Source organism: Lissotriton vulgaris, chromosome 4_1 (assembly GCF_964263255.1).
Source record: "Lissotriton vulgaris chromosome 4_1, aLisVul1.2, whole genome shotgun sequence".
NCBI classification, from domain to species: Eukaryota; Metazoa; Chordata; class Amphibia; order Caudata; family Salamandridae; genus Lissotriton; species Lissotriton vulgaris.
Window position 1 is genome coordinate 685,426,072 of NC_141691.1, and position 25,079 is coordinate 685,451,150.

The 25,079-nt window shown below is 41.1% G+C and overlaps 1 long non-coding RNA gene across 1 annotated transcript in view; it reads left to right on the top strand.

Annotated features, from left to right (window-relative positions):
• The window catches only part of LOC147722445 (uncharacterized), a 39,504-nt gene extending 16,629 nt beyond the window's left edge, over nucleotides 1-22,875 (top strand). The window contains exons 2-3 of the long non-coding RNA XR_015309877.1: nucleotides 11,279-11,431; nucleotides 22,140-22,875. This is a non-coding gene — a long non-coding RNA (uncharacterized LOC147722445). The remainder of the gene's footprint in view (nucleotides 1-11,278; nucleotides 11,432-22,139) is intronic.
• The last annotated feature ends 2,204 nt before the right edge of the window (nucleotides 22,876-25,079 follow it).

Genomic DNA, 25,079 nt, shown 5'->3' on the forward strand with positions numbered 1-25,079 from the left:
CGTTTTTTAAGGCTTTTCTGAAATGCAGAAGCGAAGGACTGCTTTTTAACGTAATAGCGAGAAGGTTCCAGTGCTTGGCAGTCCGCAGCAGAAAGCTTCTCCCTTCCCACCTTAGGAACTTGCAGAAGTTTTGTGTGGGCTGATCTCAGACTTCTGTCCAGCACATACCATTTCAAATTTGTTCTCAAGAAATGTGGTCCTGACCCATGCAGGGCTTTATAGGCCAGGCACAGTGATTTGAACATAATCCTTTTTTTCCATGGATAACCAATGGAGGGCTCTCAATCTGTGTCCAGATGGCTCAGCTATGGGAATGTCAAGCACCAAACTTGCAGCAGCAATCTGCAGACTCTGCAGTTTTCATAGATGTTGGACTTGGATCCCTGCATACAAGGCGTTACCATAATCCAATCTGGGCACGGTCTATGTCGTAACCAACGTTTTGCGTGAGTCGAGGGGAATAAATGGGCATACTCTTCTAATCATTTTTAAAATATACCAGATGGTCGAAGAGAGGTGTTTATTTGGGCTTTGAAGGTCAGTTTATTGTCAAATATGGCTCCCTGATTTTTAACCTTGCCCACTGGTTTTGGGCAGTCGCCCAGACTGGCTGGCCACCATTTGGGAGACCAAAAGTCTGCCTCTTATCCCAGCAACATAACCTCGGTTTTATCACCGTTCAACTTCAAGCAGTTTAGCTGCATCCATTGTTCAACCTGCAATGCTGTACCTTTATACAGTCATTGAAGCGCTCAGCTGTTTCCTTCCTCCGCATTACCTGCGACTGACACCACTATTTGGGTATCATCAGCATATGATATCTGTTATCGGTAGAAACCCACACTGCCTGGTAATCGCTGCCAGAGGAGCAACATAAACATTAAAGAGCGTGGGGCTTAGGGGGGAGCCCTGAGGCACTTCACAAGGTGATTTAATGGATTTGGATGTAAATTCTCCCAGTTTGACTGAGAAGGACCTATCCCTTAAAAAGGATGCCATCAAGTGAGTGCAGAATCTTGGAGCCCCAGTTCTGCTAGACGAGCATAAAGTGTCCCGTTGTTCACAGTGTTGAAGGCCACCGAGCGATCCAATAGAATCAGGGCGGCCTTCCCTCCTGCATCTAATATACTCCTGAGTCGCTCTGCTGCCATAACCAATGCAGTTTCTGTTCCATGCTCCTCCCTAAACTCATATTGTGATTGGTCCAAAAAGCTTTTAGATGCTATATATTCTGTCAATTGAATTATTAAGCAGTTTTTCAAAATCTTTAACTGGGAATGGAATTCTTGATATTGGACGGTAGCTGCTGGGTTGTTTCAGATCCAAGCTAGCTTTTTTAAAACGTGGGAGCACAGATTCTGTTTTCCATGTATCTGGAAAGTAGCTTGACTGAATTATTTTCACTACCATGGGCTTGATTATGTTGGCGGTCGAAGTTGCCTCCAACCCACAACATTGTGGACTCGGGACCTACCTCCAGTCGGCGGTCCCAACCGGGTAATTATGAAGCGACCGCGTATGGTATGGTCACATACTCCAATTTCCCTAAGGGAGCTTGTGCTGTAGCCGTAAACCGACCGTAGCACAAGCTCCCATAGAAAAATGGGAGTTTGTGCAAAACCATGCAGGCATTTACAGGGGTGCACCACAGGTGCCCCATGGACCCCAGCCAAACCTGAGACCGCAGTGAGAAGGGGGCCCAAAGTCACTTTCCAACAGGCTTTCCATGTCAGAAAGCCTGGCATGGAAAGCCTGTAGGAAACTGACATTGTAATCCAGACGGCGGAAACGCCATCCTATATGGATTTCTGCTGGTTCCAACTAGCGGACTGGCTCCTTGAACCTGTCAGAATCCAGCCAGAATGACCAGCCGGTTTAACTTTACCATCTACATTGTAATTAGGCAGTCGGAAGTGAAACCGTAGATGTCAGTCGGAAAGCCTCCAACCAACATCAAAATAGGCCCCTATGTGTTGTCCTCCTCCCGGCCGACTTACATCATATCTACTCCTGCTTTAAGCACTGTTTCAAAATATTGACATGGACTAGCAACAGACAGAAGACAGAGAAGAGAGACCGGTAGCAGCACAGAAAAATGAGCAACCTCTCCGGTCCAACTCTGGATGGATCTGAAACACTCAAACAAAGATCCTAAATGGGCTATAAAAAGGGTTTGAAATAACAAATCCCCAGGGGAAATGCATTATGATTATTTACTATCCGCCTGAATTCTTTGGTCTTTGATTCCTTCTTCTGACAGTTTGTTTTGCAGTCTTTTTTTCCTGCCGGTATTTTCATTTTTGGGCTATCTCTATCATATTTGCTTTTCCAATTTTAAGATGACTCCCATTGGAATCCACTTGTCTCTATGGGTTAACTTGGATCTCCTGGGACTTTTTCCTTTCACGCAATATGGGAATATATGTTTTCTTATTCCCTCGTTATGTTGAGGACCCATTTTTTGTGTGCATCTGGCACCTCCTTTCTGTTTTACTTTGTTTACCTACCCAAGAGGGCCGCCAGCTTAATCCATATCTTTTTCACTGAGTAAATGAGAGTCCCCGTGGCTCCTTCCCATTCCGATTCACAGGTTTATCTGCCTCTTGTATCTGGTTCTGAGTTACCCAGCCTGGACTACCCCTACCATGGCAGCAACCATAATGTGGAAAGATGTAGTCCCACATTTTAGGATCGCAAGAAATCTCCCTCTGGTAAGGGTGTTTGCGCTACGGTGCTGCTTTTGTTTTTCTCTCCCGTCTAGGACCGTTATGATAGAGGGATTTCCCTTCTGGTTTTCTGTATTCTATCCTTGGGTTCGCTTCCTTTATTCTTATACATCTTATCGCAGTCTTCGGACTTGTGAGCAGAGTGCCCCTACCGACCACTTATTTGACTGTTATTATCTCATGTTGTCCTAGCAGACTAAACTGTGGAAAGGTTTATCTCTGGGTCTCTGACGGGGCACCAGTCAGTATCTGATTGGTTCCACCAGCATCCCCGCTAAGTCTTATCTCTTTCAGCCTGAGTAGCAGGGTGGATGAGTGCTTGTGATGAAAGGTATAGTTTGTTTAACGTGGGTGGGGTCCATTCTAGCCTTTTTTTCATTTCAGCTCGCTGTCCCGTCTGAGTGTTGTTATTCCTGGGTATAGTTGTTTGGATTCAAGCCGTTAAGAATTGAAAATCTCCTTTACCCCCATATTAATCACCGAAGGCCATTATGAGGAGTTGATGCTGGACTGCATTTTTCTTCCATAGAGTTTATCCCATACCCATGATGGGATTTATCAAAACCTTTTTGGAGTCTGTACCCGAGATGGTTTTTTAGATACCTATTAGGCTGCTTTTGCTGTGCTTTTATGCCAGTGTCGCCTCTCCATCTCTCCCACCTTGAGTTATTTTCTGGCTCCTACTGATGCTATATGCCTTTGATATCGTAGTTGTAATTTGTGCCATTTTCCTTATTAAGTTAATTCCATCTTTTATTAGGTCTTCTGCATCTGTGGCTTGGTAGATGTGTTTGCATGGCCACGGCTTTATTTGGTCTTTTTTGCCTAGATATTTCCAATGTCCAGGTATCAGTTCCCTTATGCGAAATAAAATTCTGCCTTCTAGGGTTACATAAGGTATCCTTGTTTCAAACACTTGGATCATTTCCCTATCAGTCTTTCACTCTTAATAGATAACTATATTGCCTTTTTCATGGCACTCTCTGGGGTCTCTTCAAAAGTGATCTTTTCTCCTTGTTTTTTTCCCGTTCCTGTGACCACCCTTTCTAATAGTTATCACATAGGGTTATAAGGTGAACCCAGATTATATTGTTCTTTGCACTATGCATGGCTCTGTCCCCCTTCCCTTATCCTTTCTGAGGATTGAGTTTGTACTTCTGGAGCTTTAGTGTGCATCTCATAAATATGGTATTTTATCCCTTAAACCAATATGATTATGGACAAATTGTGTTGTTTTCGGACACCTCCATGGATTTATAGCCCCCCTTTTCTGCTGCCCCATACTAGAATCCTTGAAGCACCCCGAAGAAGGTGTGACCATGTCATATGGTCCTTCACCGAAACACTTTCCGGCACATTTCAATGAACAAGACTTGATGACAAACATGTTTTTAAAAAATGTATAAAAGCCCAAAAGAAAGAATAACAATAGCCCTTGACATTAACATAGTGATGCAAAGGAACTATTGTGGGGAAATATTATGTTGTCATGTTGTGTACGTATGGTAATTTATTAGTATTCTTTATTTGGTTTGTTGGTTTGACGGGAGTGCGAGTGTGAATGTAAGAGCTCGGTTTGATTTAATGTATGGAGCTGTGGGGCAGATCACTTACAACAACAATGACGTATGTTTTTGACTCATAGATGCACATGTCACTTTTTTCTAGGTACGAACTTTATTGATTGTATATGTTCATTGATGCACACTGAACTATGTTTCTTTTTTTGTATAACAAATATGTAAAATAAATTGATCGTATATGTTTTGATAGTATGAAATATATATCCTTCATCTGATTATTCTTAATGTAAAAGTCCTTAACTGCACACTTTCCTTAGCTCCATGCGGATGAGGAGTTATATATCCTTATTAGATGGTTGAGATATTCCGCCATACTAAAGAAATAGTTTTCAGGCAGGTGGATTTCCTTTTTTGATTATGAAGTCTACTGTCTGCACCTGTGCATGTGGTATAACACTGTCTCTCAAATGTGTTAGCATATATATTTCTCCTACTAATGTAATACTTTGAGACCAACGAGGTCTTCATGTTGTACTAACAGGTCAAATGGACAAGCCACATGCTTATGCGATCAGGTCAACAAATGCATCCATACTTTTTATATGTCCATATGGAAGGATATCCATTCACGTCCTTCTTATACATAAACATAGAATGTGTTAACCTTTGCTACTTTATGTAACCCTCTGACATGTCATTGCAGTTTTAGCACCATAATGTCATTGTAATTTAATTTATCAATGTGCATGAGAGGAGAGGAGACTTTGTTTTTGTTCTTCTTTATATCCAACCCATTACCATACGTTCATAATGCTTGTGTTCGGATGTCTCATTACTCTGTATATATCTCTTTTGCCAACTACATTGAGACAACAATCCTTGTCTTCAGTGCACCCAACAGCACACATGACAAGTAATCCAGTGTTGCAACCAAATAGCAGAGAAAAAATATTGTGTGGACAAAATACAGTGTCAACAATATGGAGGGCAAACATATTGTGATGGTAAGTTTCTATAGGTAAGCAAAGCTTTACTATGTATAACTCTACAAATATGTACTTTGATGATAAACATATCTTCAAGGTACATAGATGTGGAGTTAAGAATAGGAATCTATACTTACCTATTTGCATTCACTTTCTCAATATTTTTGCCTGCAATATTTTTGACACGAAATTCTGTTCACACAATATTTGCACTTCTGATGTTCTGTCAGTAATCTGGCAATTCAGTCCTTTGTCATTGGTTGGTCATGCAAGTGTATGCCAAATCTTCTTACATAACTTTATGTTATTATTCCCAGTCCCTCAGCATTATTTAGCATTTCTTTCCAATGTCTGTAGTTTGACATTGTTATACATTGAAAAGTTGTATGATCCATGTCTCATGTACATCTTTTTGCTTTTTATTTGTGTTAGCTATCAGTTTTCTTCTCTGTTCCATACTTTCATATTACTTTTCCCTGCAGCTGCTTTATCAGGAAAGATATTAACACCACTGTTTTCAAAGACACTGGTTAAGCAGCTGATGCTTCAAATACATTTTCAGTCACAGTATTATGTGAGGTTCTATTGCATACAAGTATTTAATTCATAGTCTTAGCCCGTCATAGACCGTCAGAGACTGGACTGGGCCAAGGTTCTAAATTCTACAGCTAAAGGTACAGTGGCAGAGAATAGCTGCATTCCAAGCATGAAAGGGGGACTATATCAACTGCAAATACAAACTGTGGACTTATAGTTCCTATTGTGTAACTGTTATATGGGGTAGTGCAGGGTAATTTAAGCTTAAATAGTAAAGTGCGGTTACTCCTATTAAGGAGACATTTGAGGATAAGAAAGTTATAGTGATATTACAGAAACAATGGGGAAGAGAAAAGCACTGAGTGTCCGGAATAAAAAGCAAAAGAGTTCAGGGATGCACCCAAGCCAAACCTTGCTTAGCTATCCCACGGGAGCCATGGGTGCAATTGAGCGACAGATTATAACAGTAGAGGAGGCTCTTAACCCAAGTCTTCCTGGTATGGAGGGGGATACCCCAATGGTTAATATTTCAAATGAGGGGACTGTTGTTCCTTTAGTGGCAACTAGCAGTTCATTAAGCACAAATGGTTCTATTGGAAATATACAGGATAATATATCTGGTAGCGATGAAGACTCGGATACTCAACCCCCGGTTAAGAGAGCTAGAAATCCGAATGGTTCTATCCATATTTTAGGGGACAAGAGTTTAACGTATAGTGAGTCACCCCCTAAAGTTCAGAAAAAGGACAATAAAAAGGATAAATTATCATCAGTGATTCACACTGTATTTAATAGGGGTAAACCAAATCCAAGCGTAAATCTGTGCACACAGAATGAGGTCATAAATGTAAAAACTAAACTGGATGCATTATATACATTTTGAAGGGAAGACTAGGTGGTCTTACACAAAGAATTAGACTAATAGAAGAGGCTCTATTCAAACGTTTAGTTAAACCGCAACCTTCTGGCCATGAGATCTCTGCTCACCTGGAAATTCAGGAATTTCAATCTAACTGCAGGAAACACCAGACCACTCGCCCTAATCCTGATCATCTTGTGGAAACAACACATGTTCCACATAACTCTGCTCAAAATATTCCCACGGTGTATATACACAGTATATACAGTAATGCCTGCCCCTATCACCCCTACACCATCTACAGCCCCTAATATGCCCAAACATCATTTAGCATGTAATAACCCTAATACTGCTAGTAATAGGTATAAAAAAGAGACAGATAGATACACAACACGTTTGGATTTACCACTGGCAGTTACACCATATGTGGTGGTTTCAATTAATGTCCCTAAATTACAGAATAGGTCGGACAATTCGTGGGAGACAGGGAGGAACAAGTCCCTGCATTGGCTTGGAGCAACGACTGGTCTCACTGGGAGACTAGTTGCTGAATTTAAAATGGTCAGAAGAGTGAGTTGGATGGGAAATGGATGAAAGAACCAGTCAGGGGACTGTGTAGTGTTGACCTTTAAACCGCCCCAGCTAGTGAAATTGATCTTGAGTAGAGCAGGTAACCATTGTTCTATGGGAAAAGGTGTCAATTTAGTTCCACTGGGATACTTTTGCCATCCCACGCCCTATGTCGCCCCAAAAGACATGGGATTTTAAATTCAATACCATAAACGTTGGTTCAATCTTCCAACTTATAATAGTTTTGACGCACTCGATAACCTTGAATCAGTGGATTGACAAGTTCCCACATAGCGTGATACACCTGATATAGTGAAGGCCCTACCTAATCTGAGAAAGATGGCGGCCCCAGTTAGTATTGATCATATTTTTCCACCTGATAAAGTTACATCAATAAATATACAGACCGCAAATGAGATAGTTGCAGACTCCCTGGTTGTCCCTACTCTCACCCCAGGAGTACAACCTGATAAAACATCAATGATTCAGGTTAAAGAATGGTGAGAAAGTCAATGTTCAGGAGCGAAGGAATATTGTCAGATTCTGTTTTGGAATGTAGTGGGTCTAAAAACAAAGGTGTCCAATATAATATGGCATGCTTTTGTGAGCAAGTTTGATATTTTTAGCTTACAAGAAACCTGGGAGGATGGGCCTATACGCATTAGTGGGTATAAAGCCTTCCATACGTCGGCAGTTTTGTCACCATATGGAAGAGAGAAGGATGGCCTCTGTACCTTTATCTCAAATTCTTTGAACTTAGGGAAAACTGTTTTTAATGTCTCCTATCAGCATTATCAAATCATTAGCCTTCATATAGACTAGGCTTTTTATGTAGTTCTATTGAATTTCTAGAATAATGCTTAATTTGAGTTGATTGAAGGATTAATGGGAAAAGTGAGCAGAGAATTAAACAACTTACAAACCCGTACATCTAAGGAGATGTGTGTCATTTGGGGCGGGGATTTAAATTCTCCCATATGCCAGTAAGTGAACAATGGGGTCTGCGGTATTTCGTTTGAAAAAGGTCTTAGCATCCCCCACTTTCCCCACACACCTAATGGCGACCTGCTGAATGACATTATGTTTACATTTGATTTTGGGTTCATTAACGCTCTATGTGTTCCCATCATTCCTTTCCAGCCTACTTTTAATAGTTGAGGCTTTTTTTCCACTATTGAATATGTATTAGTATTGAGAAGATTTCTGCTTGTTTAAAAGATTTTACCACACATGATATGGTATTAAGTGACCACTTTTCTATTAGTATCGGTGTGAAGGTGAATACTAGGATTGTTAACAAGAGAGAAGATTCTAATCATTTTGTGGAAAATATTACTCTGAGCAGACAAAGTGGTTACGCACTCAAATGGGAAAATGTGGATTCTGAGGCTTTTATCAGTAAGGTTGTGGCACATTGCAAAGACATGCTTTTAACTTGTTTAGATGACAGATCCTCTCACCAGGATATTTAAGAAAACTTTTCATTCATCTCAAATTTTATTAGAGAAATCCTTCATGCAAATGCAAGCAAGAAAAGGAAAGAAACTCAAGGGTGGTTTGATACCAGTTGTACAAAGGCCTATTCCAAGCTTAAAAATGTCCTACACGCAAGGGAGAAAAACCAGGATAATATCAGAGAGGCAAGATATGAATACAAGAGGGCATTGAAAGTAAGAAAGTTGGTGTTAAGAGAGGAAGCTTGGCAAAAGCTGCGTGATGCTTTGGTTAATCGGGACCCCTCAGCCTTTTGGAAGGCGGTTAATGCCCCCTTCTTGGCTGAAAATGAGAAAGCTACCATAGAGATCACTATCACTGAACCCGAATGGATACTACATTATTCCAACTTGTATAATAATTCACCACCTGAAAAACAGGGAACCTTAGAGACCGCGGCCAATACGATGAAATTATCAATACCACCAGCCTATCCTTACATTTTACCCTTACTTAAGTTAATTCTGCCATTATTTAAGCTTGGGAGGAAAGGCGGCAGGGCTTGACGGCATTCCAGTAGATCTTTTTAAATCTAATTTAGCTCTCTGGGGGCCATTTTTATCACAGGTTTTTGATGCATGCTGTTCCCAAGGCTTTTTACCTACTTGGTATGATTCAATCATAGTGCCTATTTTCAAAAAAGGGGACAGGGCAAACCCAGTATGTTACCGCCCAATTTCACTGCTGAACTCTACAGTCAATATTATGGGTTTCGCAAGGGTTTAGGTACAATTGAACAGGGGCTAAATTTACATATTACATTAGAAAAGTATACTAAAGCAAAAAGAGAAAGGCTATATGTAACCATAGTCGATTTAACAGCGGCATTTGATTGTGTCATCCATGATAAGCTCTGGTTGGTTCTAGAAGAGATGGGCGTAAACGTTTTAACAGTCACTTTATAAAAGCAGTTGTATTCGGGGGCAAGGGCTATGGTTCGTTATGGGAGAGGCGGTGAATGCACCAAGCACTTTAGTGTTACAAGAGGAGTCAGGCAAGGATGCATCCTTGCCCGGTTCCTTTTTTCACTATACATAAACAAATTGCAAACTGTATAGGTTCAGGAGTGCAAGGATTTACCTGCAGTGGCAAACCGTCCAATACCGGCACTCCTTTATGCGGATGATGCGATCCTGATGGCCCGCACATCGCTGAGTCTTCAAAGGGTTGTAAACGTTTTTGTCAATTTTATGTCTAGTTTGGGTCTCACTGTTAATTGTTACAAAACATTCACAATGAATTGCGGAACGGGATTAAAAAAGAAGTCTAAGACCATTTTTATTGATTCAAAGTCTATAGAATGTACAGAAACTTTTTCTTACCTAGGAATTTTATTAGATCATTGAGGAATGTGTTCCCCGGCGATCAAAGCAAGAAGGCTGTTATTTATCAAATCGCTGTGAAAAACTAGGAACACGTGCCACTGCAGACATTTTACCGACATACAGGGCAAAATGTGTATATATTGCCAGTTATGGAGCCGGAATTTGGGGTTTTATAGGGGTCAATGTTTTACAGCTCGCTGAAAATATGTTTCTGAGGTCCCTCTTGGCAGTCCCAGACAATACTTCAACCTACATATACCACAGAGAACTTGGTGTTCCATTTTTAGAGGATATAATCAAGACACAGCCCGTCCTCTTGTGGCATAGAGTATGGACTGCAGATGAGACAGATTTGAATCAGCAAATATTGAACGATGCCTTGACAATTGATGGGGTCAGAAACATAAGATGGCTAGATTATGTTATAAAGTTTGTGGTTAAACTAGGCCATCCTGAATATTATCAAGAGCCATACACTTTGTGAAACGTGTCTAGGAAAGACCTTAAAGCCTTTTGTATGGAATACTTGGGTGAAGCAAGAACCACAACTGAACTAAAGAAATCAACGATGCAAGCATACTATCAGGCACCATCGGCCCCAACCATACAGCGATATATTGTTTTGATTCCTGATGATTACAAAAGGTTTCCCTTGACACATTTTAGGCTGAACATTTTACATCGATTGTTAAGTTTCCCGGTAAAAAATGATTGGTCGAGAGCCTAATGCAACTTCCCATGTGATGATGTCTCGGTACAATTGACGTTACATATATCGTTTTTTTTTAAATGTTCTTTTATATCGAGAAGGAGATTGATTATTCCCGTGCTTTAAAAAATTGGTATTAGACAAGGTTACCCTGCATTCTTGACCCTTCAACAGCTAGATGAGGATTTTATTATTGTCTCTGTGTCTGCTTTAAAAAAAAATGTAAGTCACGTAGATCAATTCTGATGTGAGACAGTTGATTTTAGGTATACATCATTTTGAAAGCTCTTTTAATAATTGTGATATATGCATTGAGCTTTTATGGTTAACTGTAATAGTTACCAAATAAAGAACTTTTGATTGGTTGATTGAAATTCATATATGGATTCATCATTATCTTTATATGTTTAATTACTCTAGCATGTACCTAAGCATGTACCTAAGATAAGTGTGAATCCGTTCAGAAATCTGTTGTGAAACAAATCTGGTGAAATATTTTGTATAAACATTATAACATGACTTATAAAAATGTTCATCTTCCTCTTGCAGTTCTTGGGGATACTGAGCCTGCTTGTGAGGTGGGGCCATCCACAATTGGAGGATGGCAAGCAATCTCAAGAGAAAATTCGAATCTCCTTCAAGTGGCAATCTTGGCAGCCACCAATGCAGAAGAAGAAGAGAAGGAGGACCATATTGATCCCTGTATGTAAGACTCCCCAACACAAAACCCTTAACCTAAGGGTACCTTAGTTGGGTCTACTACATGCTCTTTTATGCAGGTGGAACTCTGATCTTCCCTTGATCATTTGAGGGAGAAGGGTTGGCCTGACTAAATATTGTCCTCTGGGATGCTCAGTTTTTCAGGCTGCAGTCTTCCCTGTAGGGGATATTCTTGACATGAGTGAGGCCCTGGGTGAGATTGCAGAAAGCCTTGAAGAAATCCTGCAGATATTTGACAACATTCGCCACTGAAAGACATTGAGAAATGATACCAAGACATGACAAAAATTCTGTGTGAACATCTTTTTTGAGGGAGGAGAGTGAAAGAAGCATGACTTGACCATAAAACTGGTAAAGGCAATTGCAAATAAGTGCAAATGTCAATATGCAGGGTCAAAGAATGCACAAGGCTCTCCTGAGGCACCACAACAAACTATCACTCCCACACCACCCACAAAACTTGATTTAACACCCGGCCCTAACTACAATCCCACCAGCTCCACCCTTGCTCCTCCTCCACAACCCCAATCACAGCCACAAGCGTCTATGCAACTGGATGTGCATAGTCAGAAATGTGGATGACCTCTCTCCCTGCCCCACCGTTTCAGGGGACGTTAAAAACTCTCATAACACCTCACTTTCTGAGCCCCATATTTTGTAGTAATTTTGTAAGCATCAGTCATGAATCATTTTTCCAACACACTATGAACACCTCTGCAAGTAAAGCTAAATAGCAGCTAACTTACACATATGTGTGCTCATGCTGTCACTTAAAGTGATAGTGTAATTTTCATGTATGAAGCTATTCTATAACAACATCTATATACCTTGCCATGCAATTTCATACAGCTATAGGCACACCCACTTACTCAAAAAAGATAATCTACCCATCTTAATATACATTTTCATAATATATATTTGTAAAACAATTTCATGAAAAGTGTGACTCTAGGGGACAACTCTTGGTAATGATTAAAAAGAATGAAAATATCTTTCTTCAAGTGGGAAAATTGAATTTGAAGGCGGGAAGATAAACATTAAAACACATTGAGAATGTAGGGAACTAAGTCTATTTACAAGAGGAAAATGAAGTAAAACATTAATGAAAATATAAGCTCAACCTAAATGGTCTTAATACATACTAAAAATAGCCCAAAACAAAGTCAAATGTGTAAAACTAAGTCAATTGCCATATTAATTTTGAACTTCAATCTCTCAATCCAGATGGAATGTCTGAGTTTGTTTCCTGGTTTGGGTCAGAAGTTCCTGCCCATCCTCTTATTCCAAGTTCACAAAAGCAATAAACTTCTCCTTTTATCCATAGCTGGATGGTCTACTATACCCTGGAGGGAGAAAATAAAATGCACCCGGCTCTTTTGTTTCCGCTGTAAGCATCAGTGTGAAGGAGGCTGGCCATATATCTTTTATTCTTGTCCTGGATTAAGTGCCTTCTGGTCTAAGCTAGCATGCATGTTAAATTTGATTTTCGTGGAACCAATTGAGGTCGATCCAGCTTTGCTATTTTTTTGCATTTTTACATACCGGGCAATCTCGGACTGTATCTAAATTAGGGCAGAGGTTCTTGGCAATAGTTTTTACTGTTGCTTGCTCTTTTGCAAATGTGGCGAACCTCTAGTTATCAAGAATGGTTTAGTAAAATGATCAGAACAAGCCGAATATATCTCTTTACATCGTGGATTTTACGACGAAATGCAAACACAACGCTGTTGTTACAACAACCGCGTTTTCACAACGCACTACCTTTACAACGTAAATCGTTAAAACAACTTGCGCTAGATTGCAAGCTGGACTTAGGAATAGTATGATTTACTATTCCAACTCCAGTGTGTGCAACACTAGGGAAAGTGTTGGGATAGTAAATCATACTATTCCTTATCCTAGAGAGCAATCTAGCACAAGTCGTTGTAACACTTGCATTTTAAAGGTAGCGCATTGTGACAAAGTAGTCGTTATAACGACCGCGTTGTGTTTGCATCGGGGAGTAAAATCTGCAATATAAATGTTGTTTCCCAAACAAACCAGTTCTAGGAAGCATATGCTAAAAGGGTTGGTGGTCTAAAGCGATTCAATGCCTCTTGGCAATATTTGGACTCATTTATAAGTCAAGACTCTGTGGCCTAGTATGGTCCAATGTGTAAGTGGATCACCACTACGGGCCTTACAATCCTCGGACTGAGACTGTGCTGCTCCACTAGGAATCCTGAGGACATGATTATAAACTTCATTATATGGCCAAATACCTTGTAATAACCTTTTTCTTTTTGCAACCTAATTAGGAAGGTCTTTCGAGACAGCATAATTGTCGATTAACTGAATGTATGGCAGCACTTTGTATTTTTCTTTATCCAGTTAGTTAAACATAAAGATGTAAACTTAATCTAGGAATACAACTCTATGTACTAGGATCCGTCCACTCTGCACCAAGAGATTGTTTAGACATTTTTGTACTTTATAATGATGTATTTATGGTTGTTGTTGTTTTATAGTGTTATGCGCTTGTATTTATTGATTTTTAGAAATATTAGAAATCAAATGAAATATCTGATCTAATTTTCTTAACGTTATTAGGACGTTCCTCTTATCTATAGTTGGATTTCTACTTTTTATTAAAAGTTAAATTAACATTTTTTCTTATGAACTTACATGCACATTGCTAGAGAATCTTAAAAATGCATTTTGGGCTCTATTGCACGTTTAAGCTGCTATATGTTTACATAATGAGAAAATTACCTCTGATCTGTGCATTTTTGTATATTTATTCTGGATCTGCTCAATAAAAATATTTATTAAATAAAACAAGAAACTTCTCCTTGAATTCAGCCATGTGACTGGCCTGAATATGATGCAGCACCTCATGAGAAACACATTTTAGAGGGGTAGTGAAGGAACCAAGTTGTATTGACAAACCTGGAGATGTTACAGTAGAATGTGGGAATGGTTGTGGTGGGCAGATGAAACATACTTCCTATAATCAAGGAGGTCAGGAGGGAGCCTGCATGCTTATTATTTTGTGGGGGCATCTCTAGATTGTCCCTAAGATCCTGCTAGGATTCTTGAAGAGTTCACATGAAGGTTTGTGTGCTGATTAGTGGAGGGTTAATGCACAGATACATTATTGGTCTTTGATAATCATAACAGAGTACTAAGGACTTAAGGTACAAAGTCATTTTGTGGTAGAACAGTTTGTGATTTGGGGACTGCAGGGTTTACAACCAGAAAATGGTTTTTAATGCACTAAACCCATTTTGTGATTTGGCAACAGGTTAGCAAATTGTAAAACGGGTTTGGGAAAGCATAACATGGCATATTGTTATTTGAAAGGGACATATTTTGAGCCTTTCTTCAAAAAAAGCAATTCATTATAGTATGTATCAATATTTTGCAAACAAAATCTGGTTGCAAAACATCGAATAGTTACTGAATGATGGTAAAATCAATAGTTGCAATGTAATAGAAAGTTTGTTTGTGAGTACACAGTAGTTAAGAGGACCACTGTGAACTGAACTCTCAAACAAACTTCAAAAAGTACCAACTTTTTTTCAAAATGCAGCCCCATTTCCTCTTACAAAAATGAGCTGCATTCAAAAAGACTTTACTTTATTTAAAAAGCAATCACAGACATGACTGTCTACTGTTCCCAGGAGCCCACTTTCCCTGTGATGGCATCCATCTACCACTTTTTTACTAAATTAAATATTGTACATCAGGCCCATACTCTCCTAGCAAGAACTTCTAATCATGAACCAAGCTTAGATATACAACAACTGATCCCAGGTGGTGATCCAGGGTGAAGATTAAGCAAGTCACTTCAGTGTCTTTAAAAAGGAATTCCTCCAAAGGGGATGTCCACAGTGTGGGAATAATTCATTAGGGATATCTGGTCTAACATAATCTGGTTGTTCTGATAGAGGACCACTTCACAGAGGACTCACACTGGAAAGGGAGATCTCTGCCCAGGGTACGAAGGTCCTATGTATACTAAAAAAACAAATGTTAGGGGGAAGTTATAGTTAGGACATTTAAATAAATAAAACCTAGAAATTCACTGAAAAAATAAAGGTTACAGGGATGTTATAGTTACGTTCTTATTTCACTTATACAAAACCAGAGCAATTTAGCAGGTATAGTTTGCTTGCTAACACCACTGATTACGTCATCCAGTGATTGTGAATGTTTCCTAAATGTAGCTGAGTGTTAAACATATATAGTAAGGTAAGTGGCTGTGGGAGTGCCTGTATGGGTGAGTGGGTGAGTTTGTAAGTGGTGTTTAGAAGAGTGAGTGTGTGACAGACTGTATATATGAGTGAGTGGTTGTGTGAGTTTTTATATGGGTGAGCCACAGTAGCGGCTGGTGACATTTGAAAGTGGTGGGTTGCAAACGGATTTGCATACCGCACCGTAGCGAGAGAGTGCAGCAAGCAAGCCCGAAGAAAAATCGTGCATTTTCAAGCAAATTTGAGAAAGCAGGAAGGCTAACAAAGCAATTGTGAAAGTGCAGTTATTACATTAATAGATGGCATAACATAGGTAGCTGCTTATTCAGTATAACCACAGAGCTTCATACATTCATTCAGCCAGAAGTAAATATTTGCACTGTAATTATATGTTTTGCCTGCATCACGCAAAACGTCATCTATCTGAATGGACTATTATCCGGGAAGAAACAATCTGCATGCCTTGCATGTTCACATGTGAAAACATTCTCGACATTCACAGCACTGCATCGCAAAGAAGTTCTGCAGTTCTGCTGAGCCATAAAGGGCACCCAGTTTGAGCTTGGGAAAATCACATTTACAGCGATCCATCTAGGCTACTATCAGGCACTCTGACAGCCCAATCCCAACAACTCCCTCCTCAGTCCCCTCCGCACCCCAAAGGTAGACACAAATGTATTTTACGATGCTGCTTTTCCTGGCAACCTCTTAACTTACGTGCCTGACTTTTGAGTGATTGTCCTATGCAAGAGGCACAAGGGGCCAATAATCATAACTGTGCCAGGACAGGACAGGCTGCTAATGCTACCAAACAAACCTCTCTTCCTCCATTGGAGTTTACAGGGCCATCCCACACCCCCCATGAAATACAGAAATATTGGGGATAAAAAGTGCATATTAAAGCAGCTTGCACTTACATTTCCTGAAACGACCTAGGTTCCAATTGGAATTGGACACTAGTAGAGCTTCAGTCGGGGTGGGGGGAGGGGCTGTCAGGGTGAGGCGGCCACAGGTGGGGGGCTGACTGGCGTCTACTGGGGCTCAGGCTGGACGTCACATGCAGGGGCCGGTTTAGGGGTACCGGCATGGACTGGGAGGTGTCATGGTCCAAGCGTCGTCGTTCTAGATTAGAACAATAAATTACTTCACTGTAGGCCTATGGCCTGTAACCTACTCAGAGCTCGGGTTCCACACGAGTAGCTGTTCTGAGAAGGAAGGAATGGCCCCTCCAGCAGCCACAGTAGGTGGGTGAGGGGTCGCATGCATGAGTGGCAGTGGTACAGGATGCGTCTCAGCCCCTCCAGATGCTCAGCCTGACCTGCCTGGTCCCTCGGCCTCTATCTACTGCATCTAATCGGATCCAGAGTTTTCAAGGCCGCGGCGTACAGAAGGAGCCCGGCCTCTGGGGCAGGAGCCTGCCGGAGCCATGGCGGCCTCTGAGAGAGAGTGAGACACAACTCTGCCCAGAAGGGGCTGAATGAATCAACCCATTTTCCAGGATATGCCAAGGAGGTGCCTGGTGTGCGATGGGTCACGCTCTTGTGTGTTTACTTTGCCAATTCTTGCCATGCCCGGCCCGGAGAGCGAATATTGTTTGTTAATGCCCAGGGCTGACTGGAGGAGCAGCAGCGCCCACTCGCGCTCTGTGTCTTGCATGCCAGAGGATTAAGGGGAGACCAGCGAGAAAGAGTGCGGGTGGAAGGGATTGGGAGGGGCGGCTGAGAAAGCCTGCAAGGCCATAAATCAGTAAATAACGGAGATTAAACCTTTCCATATGCTCTTGAACAGGGAACAGGTGATGCGTGCATGAAGCAGGGCAGTGCACACAGCAGGTGTGCTATAAGTGACCCTGGCACCGAGGGAGGCTCAAGAACAGATGGGCAGAGGCGGCAGAGTAGACACTGGGGGCACAGAGGACACTGCGCTGATGCAAGCCTAACATCAGTGAACCTGGCACTGAGGGGGCGGAAGGACAGGTGGGCAGAGGCGGCACTGCAGATACCGGGTGCACAGAGGGCACTGCGCTGCTGCAAGCCTACGTTCAGTGATTCTGATACCGAGGGGGCAGAAGGACTGACAGGTGGGCAGAGGTGGCAATGCAGACACCGGGGGCACAGAGGGCAGTGCAAACAGCGGGCGTGCTAGTAGTTATTACTATAACTATATCAACTACTGAAGGAGGTACTTGCCTCGCGTATATGTAACAGTAAGAACTAACTGATACTCACTAAAAAGAGACTAGTACTCACTGTAACTGAAGTAGTCGGGTGGTGATGACGACTGGTCGAGACTCGAGAGAGAAAGCACAGGCTGGCTGATGCGCACACACCACAAGGCGAGTCCCAGGGCCCCAGAACCGGATCCGACGCCAGCAGCGCAGCGCGCCGCAAATGGCCAATCACTGCATGACTACATGAAGTCAGACACAGTGATTGGCCATTATGCAGTGCGACTGAGCCACCCGCGCGCGGCATCCAATAATGGATTGCCCTGCCCTGCTGCGCGGTGACCAATGCAGTGCCAGGATTGGCTATGGGGGCACACTGACTGCTCTCCCTGGCCCCCTTTCTAACGCCGGGGGCTGCCGCCCGGTTTAACCAGCACCGCCCTGTAAAATTCGCTAAAGGGGGAACTTAAATGCGCATGCTCGGTCTAGTTTCAACCCCAAGCTTCACTTGCGCGCTAGGTACCACCTAGTGTCTGCGACTGATGCTGCAGCTGAGTGAGTGCATGGACTGTCACTCAAGCTGTGCAGCAGTCCAGCCCCCCTGCGAGCAGCGCACGCCCGTTTAAGTCGGGTGCTACCCGGAATCCCGGCGGCGCTCGGATGATCATGATGATTATTTTTAAAAGACAGTGAGAAATTATTTTCCTTGCAGCCGCGGGTCCATGGGCTAGTGGGGCTATGCCCCTACGCCCCAATGGACGCACCGTGGCTGGTGAGCCAGTGGGTGTGTCTGTGGCTGAAAATGGTGAATGTGAGGGTGCATGAGTAGCTGAATGGGTGACTGAGCAGGTACATAAATGTCTGTGTGGGTCAGTAACAGGGTATATGAGTGACTGAATGGGAGCATGGATTTTTGTGTAAGTGTCTATATTGGTGAATATAGACCCATATAGGTGTATGGGCGAGTGAATGTGTGAGTGACAGACTGTATGGGTGGGTAAGTGAGTGTCAGAGAGGTATTATGGGAAAGTATGTGCCTGCTCAGTCACTGTAAGTGTCTATATGGGTGAATGAGTGGGTGTATGAGTGGCTGTATGGGCAAGTGAATGGGTGAGAGATAGACTGTATTGGTGAGTGAGTGTGAGAGAGGTTGTCTGGGAGAATATGTGCATGCTATGTCACTGAATGAGTACATGTGTATGAGTAAGTGAGTGGATTTGTGAGCAACTATGGGTGAGCAAGTGAATGTGTGAGTACCTGAATGGATGACTGATTCAGTGTGACAATCGTTGTAAGGGTGTGTGAGGGGATGTGTAAGTGTTTGTATGTCTGTATGAGTGGATGTGATAACTGTATTGGTCACTGAGTAGCTGCATGAGTGGCTGCATATGTGAGTCAGTGGTTGTCTTAGTGGCTGTATGGGTGAGATGATTTGTGAGTGGCTCTATGGATCAGTGAGTAGGTGTCTCAGTGTTATTTTAGGTGTGCGAATGGGAATGTCAGTCGTTGGATGTGCTGGGTGTATGAGATGTTGTTTGGGGTGTAACTGGTTGTCTGAATGATGTCATCAGTGATGTCATTTCAGGTGTCATCAGTGATGCCACTGACCATCTCACAAGTGTTTTATTATGTGAGAAATTGCAGGGGCGCAAGTTATAGTTAGGTCAGCTAACTATAACTGCTGAATTTCTCAGGTTTTGTATGTGGGAAACCTGATCCTAAATATAACGTACCTGTAGCCTTTGGTTTTTTTCAGTGAATTTCGTAAATTTTTCAAATTCCATTTCCTAACTAGATTGTCCCTGTAACCTTTGTTTTTTTGAGTGGATTTCTTAGGTTTTTAGAATCTATTTCCTAACTATAATGTCCCTAAAACCTTTGGGTTTTTTCAGTGAATTTATAAGGTTTTTCAAATTTTATTTCCTAACTATAATGTTCCTCTAACCTATGATTGTTTTATAGAATTTCAAAAATTTTTACATTGTATTTTCTATCTATAATGGTTCTATAACATGTATTTTTATAACATTGTATTCTCTTTAGTGGATTAATAAGCGTAGTTTTTTTTGTTTTGATTTTTTATGTTCGTAACAACATCGTGATACCCGCTGTGATGGCGCAAAAGGTGCATGTTTTGAGGAGCTCTTAAACATATATATATATATATATATATATATATATATATATATATATATATATATATATATATATATATATATATACAGATTTGACTTGGCAATTATTACACCAGAGTGGATCATACCTATTTGAGTAAACTACAGAATAGGGTACACCTAAATATCCGCGATTGGGAGAATAAGAAACTACTGAGTTGGGATGAGACTAAATTCCTCATCATTGAAAATCCCACTACTCCTACATTCTACCTGTTACCACAGGTACACAAAAACCAGACACAACCACCGGGGAGACCTATTGTGTCCTCCATCAACAGCCTTTTAGAAAATGTCTCGCACTATGTTGACTACTTTCTTAAGACCTATGTCAAAGATTTGACCTCACACCTAGAAGACACCATAGACTTCCTACAAAAAGTAGAGAACATTAATTGGGAATCTCACTTCTGGCTTGTGTGTTTAGATGTAGAAAGCCTATACACATCCATTCGACACAGGGATGGCCTGAGGGCTTGCGAATACTTTCTAAAAACGAGAAGTAGACATTTGGAAGCCCACTCAAAAATGTTACTCCAAATGATTGAATTGTGTCTTGAAGAGAATGTCTTTCTGTTTAACGGGTCTTTATTCAAACAAATCCATGGCACTTCGATGGGCACCTGCTTTGCCCCCAGCTACGTCAACCTGTTGGTAGGCTGGTAGGAGGAGCTGGTGCTCAGTAGTGATGACATGGAGCATTGGACTACCTGCGCGAATGTTTGGCTCCGCTATATAGATGGTGTTTTCTTTGTGTGGGAGGGGAATTAACATGAGCTATTGAAATTTGTGGATGCACTTAACTTGAATAGTTTGAACCTGAGATTCACTATGCAATATAGTCAGAAAACCATTGACTTTCTTGACATCAAACTTAATATCAATGACAACAAGATTGAAACAGAGATCTTTAGGAAAGAAACAGCCGGAAACTCTGTGCTCCACTCCAAAAGCTGTCACCCCCCCAGTTTCAGGTGGGCAATCCCTTTTGGCGAGTTTCTACGCGCCAGGAGAAATTGCAGCACCGAAGAAACATACAAGAAACACAAAAAAACTATGCATGAAAGGTTCACTAAGAGGGGTTACCACCCTAGTATGCTTTAAAAAGGTGAAGAAAGAGTGGCCCTCCTAGACCGGAAGGATGCACTGTTTAAAAACTCAGTAGCCGGACAACTAACTCCTAAAACTCCAATAAGACTTATAACCACCTACAACACACAATCCTCCGCATTCAGCCAGATAATAAGAAAGAGGTGGGACATCCTTTTACAGGATAAGGTGTTAAAAGAAAGATTATATCCACACCCTTCCATAACATACAGAAAAGGCAGATCCATCAAAGACCTTATAGTGCAAAGTCACTTAGATAAGAAAAAAACATGGCTGACAGCGATGGGCGGATTTTTCAGGTGTGGAAAATGCAAAGCCTGTAGCCATAGCACCAATGTAAGGGAGGTTGAACTCAAGAGAGTGAAGAAGAAATGGAAAATCAATAAAAATATCCAATGTACCACTGATTATGTTATCTATGTAGTAACTGCCCGTGTGGCAAATGGTACATCGGTTCAACTACCTTCTCTGTGAAAAAGCAAATCTTGGAACATTGGCGTGCAATCACGCATAAGGATTTCGCTTACAGCACAGCCAAACATTTCCATCAATATCATGATGGAGACTGGACCAAGGCGAAATTTTTCGCTCTTGATTCAATCCCAAAACATGTCAGAGGAGGAGACCAACTAACGGCATTACGCAGAGCAGAGTCCAAATTTATTTTACAAGCAGGCTGTATTGTACCTTTTGGGATGAACATTGACGAGGAGATGTATGTACACTTATGAAGTATTAAACTGTGAACTTCCTAACCCCCCTTAGAGATACTCAGATTCCATGACAAATATCTGATTTTAATGCCTCACATATGATTTATATTGATAATGTGTTTTGTTGATGTACCTTGAGTATTATCGTCTTGATTGCCTGTGGAGATTAGACAGTTTGAAAATATTGAGAGAGGACATGATTCTAACATGTTGTTAATTTTAATAACAAAATATCTGTCAAATTGCCTTGAACTAATTACTTTTTCTTTCCATTTTTTACTTTCCCCTTAGAAACAATTTGTCCTGAAAGGAGTGACAAACCACAAATAGTGAATACTGTTACGAGCACTACTACTTCACGAAAAATTACAAATTACGACTAAGAGCACGGGATAGCAAATATTTGGCAGATATCAATTTGATACTTAGAATTTGACTTTTCTGACCAGATAGAGATAATAGTTACCTTATGAATTCCAATGAATGAGATATAGATATCAATAGATATATAGGCATGAGGATAACTAATTAGAGATGGACATAATGGTGAAACGGGTACTAGACCCAATCGATATGGTTATTCCCTTACCAAATTTTCCATCTCTCTTCCTCTTATCTTTTGCTGGCCCTTCTTCACATCTACTACTTACTTTGACTTATCTATACCTCTCTTGAACCTCCTTTGTCCCTTCTCTCTAAACCTGTCTTCTCTACAATGCACAAATGGGTACTATACCATCATGCGAATCAATCGCGTTTTTTCTGAAAAATATTTTCATTTAATACTTGAAAGGCATATAACTAAACACTTGGGAAATGTGCACTATGTATTTTTTTTTAAATGACTCGAATTAAGAATCTGCACTGTTAAAATCTCCGTGCGATGTTTGTAAACACGGATACTTTTTCCCTTTCTATTGTTTTGAATCACTATAAAAACAAAGTCAAAAAAATGGTGGTCATGTGACCAAGAGCCCGTGAGCTCGAAACGCGTCTGTTTATGCCCAAATAAACAAACTTTCCGGTACCTGGATGGTGTGGCTTGTCGTCCTTTTGCCTGAATCACAAGAGGAAACCGTGGATATATATATATATATATATATATATATATATATATATATATATATATATAGACAGATTTGACTTAAAAGCAGGCACCAGTTATTTAGTTATGTAGAGTTTATGTTTGAATGTGTGTGATTATTTTGGAGAAAACCACTTCAATGTGGTGTTTTATATATTCACGGTGACTCTGTAGACTGCGGTGCTGTTGGTAGCCTGTACAGTGCGCTTTTTACACATACTTACACATATTTTAATTAATATTTGACACAAGATGTTTACTGGTATACTCTTTTAAACGTAACTTTCGTAAGAATTTTTTAATTAATAGTCTCTTACTCAGTGTTTTGCAGGATCGGGGCGATGCCGGAAGTCGCAATGATGTCGCTAACCGCGATGAATGCGTGTTTTTGGTGGTGTATAACACATATTACTTTGTATGATTCACATTTGGGTTTTAATATGAGTTGATTCACACTTATGTTTGAGTACTTATTTTCAAATAAAATATTATTCTGTTCAATTTCAAGTCTTCACGTGGACGCCGATCATGGCGAAGATCATGTGACTGGGAAACAAAGGAATATGATTGGATGCTACTCTATTCACCCATACGACTAGGAAGAACACACCCATTTATCTATCTTGAACATTTTTAAGAGGAGTTTATTGTGAGCAGCTCACTAGCATCTTTTGGAGTGTTTTTTTTGGCATATTCTTGCAACAATGGCAACTTAGCAAAAAGAGGGAGATCTGATGGAAGAGCATGTGGACCAGAAAGTCCAAGAGGTGGATTCTGGTGACTCTGAAGATGAGGGACCTCCACAGAAGAAATCAAGCATTGCCCGGGATTTCTTCCGGATTCCTTCTGAAGAATCAAAACCAGTTGTCAAATTATGTGACAAGACATTGTCAAGGGGTACAAGTAAAGAATACTCTTGGGGGATTACGTCTTTGCTTTACCATCTAAAAGCATACCATGGCAATACTCTAAAACCAGCAAGAAGGCAACAAGAGGCTGAAAGACCCTCAACTTCAATAGCGGTTGCAACAACACCGGGCAGGGAGTCCCTTCAGAGGTCCATTCTCAATTTGAAGATCTGGCTCCAGAGTTTCGCTGGATGGCATCATACTGCATTGATTGTGGAGTTCTAGTGAGTGCAGGAGAGCAGTCCATAACAGCTGATTGCTGCAAAGAATCATAAATGTTGATTTATTTTATTTTTTGCCCTTCATACATTTTTGAGTGTGTGTTGCACTCACAGTTGCCATTTTTGTTTCCAACAAAAAAAACAAAAAATGTTGAACTTTAAAAGCCTCTAAACCTCATTCCCCCATCTTTTCAGGTAAAAAAAAGATAGGCTGAATGAATCAGTGTATGAACATGTGTATGGTGATTGAATGGGTGCATGGGTAGTGCATTCATGATTGAATCAGTGCATGTGTGGTGTATGGTTGATTGAATGGGTGCATAATCATGCATAAGTGGGGCAAGGATGATTAAATGAGTGCATGAGTGGTTGGATGAGTGCATATGTAGTGCCTGGGTGATTGGATGAGTGCATGGGTAGTATATAAATAAATAAATGAGTTCATGTGTAGTGCCTCAGTGATTGAATGAGTACATGGGTAGTGCATGTCTGATTCAATTAGTGCATGTGTTGTGCCTGGGTGATTCAATGAGTGTATGAGTAGTACCTAGGTGATTGGATGAATGTATGAGTAGTGGCTGGGTGATTGGGTGAGTACATGGGTGGTGCCTGGGTGATTGTATGAGTGCATGGGTACTACGTGCATGATTTTATTAGTACAAGCGCAGGGCCTGGATCATTGGACGAGTCTAAGTGTAGGGTCTGGGTAAATGGATGAGTCCAAATGTATTGTCTGGCTGAATAGATGAGTGCAAGTACAGTGCCTGGAGAATGAATAAGAGAAAGTGCAGTGCCTGGGGGATTACATGACTGCATGGGTAGTGCTTGAGTGAATGGATGGTTCCATGGCTACCGCCTGTGTGACTGGATGAGTGCCTGAGTGGTGTCTGGGAGATTGGATGGGTGCACATGTAGTGATTGCATAACTGCATGGGTAGTGTCTGAGTGAATGAATGAATGAGTGCATGCGTAGTGCCTAGGTGATTGTACGACCACAAGTGCAGTGCTTTGATGATTG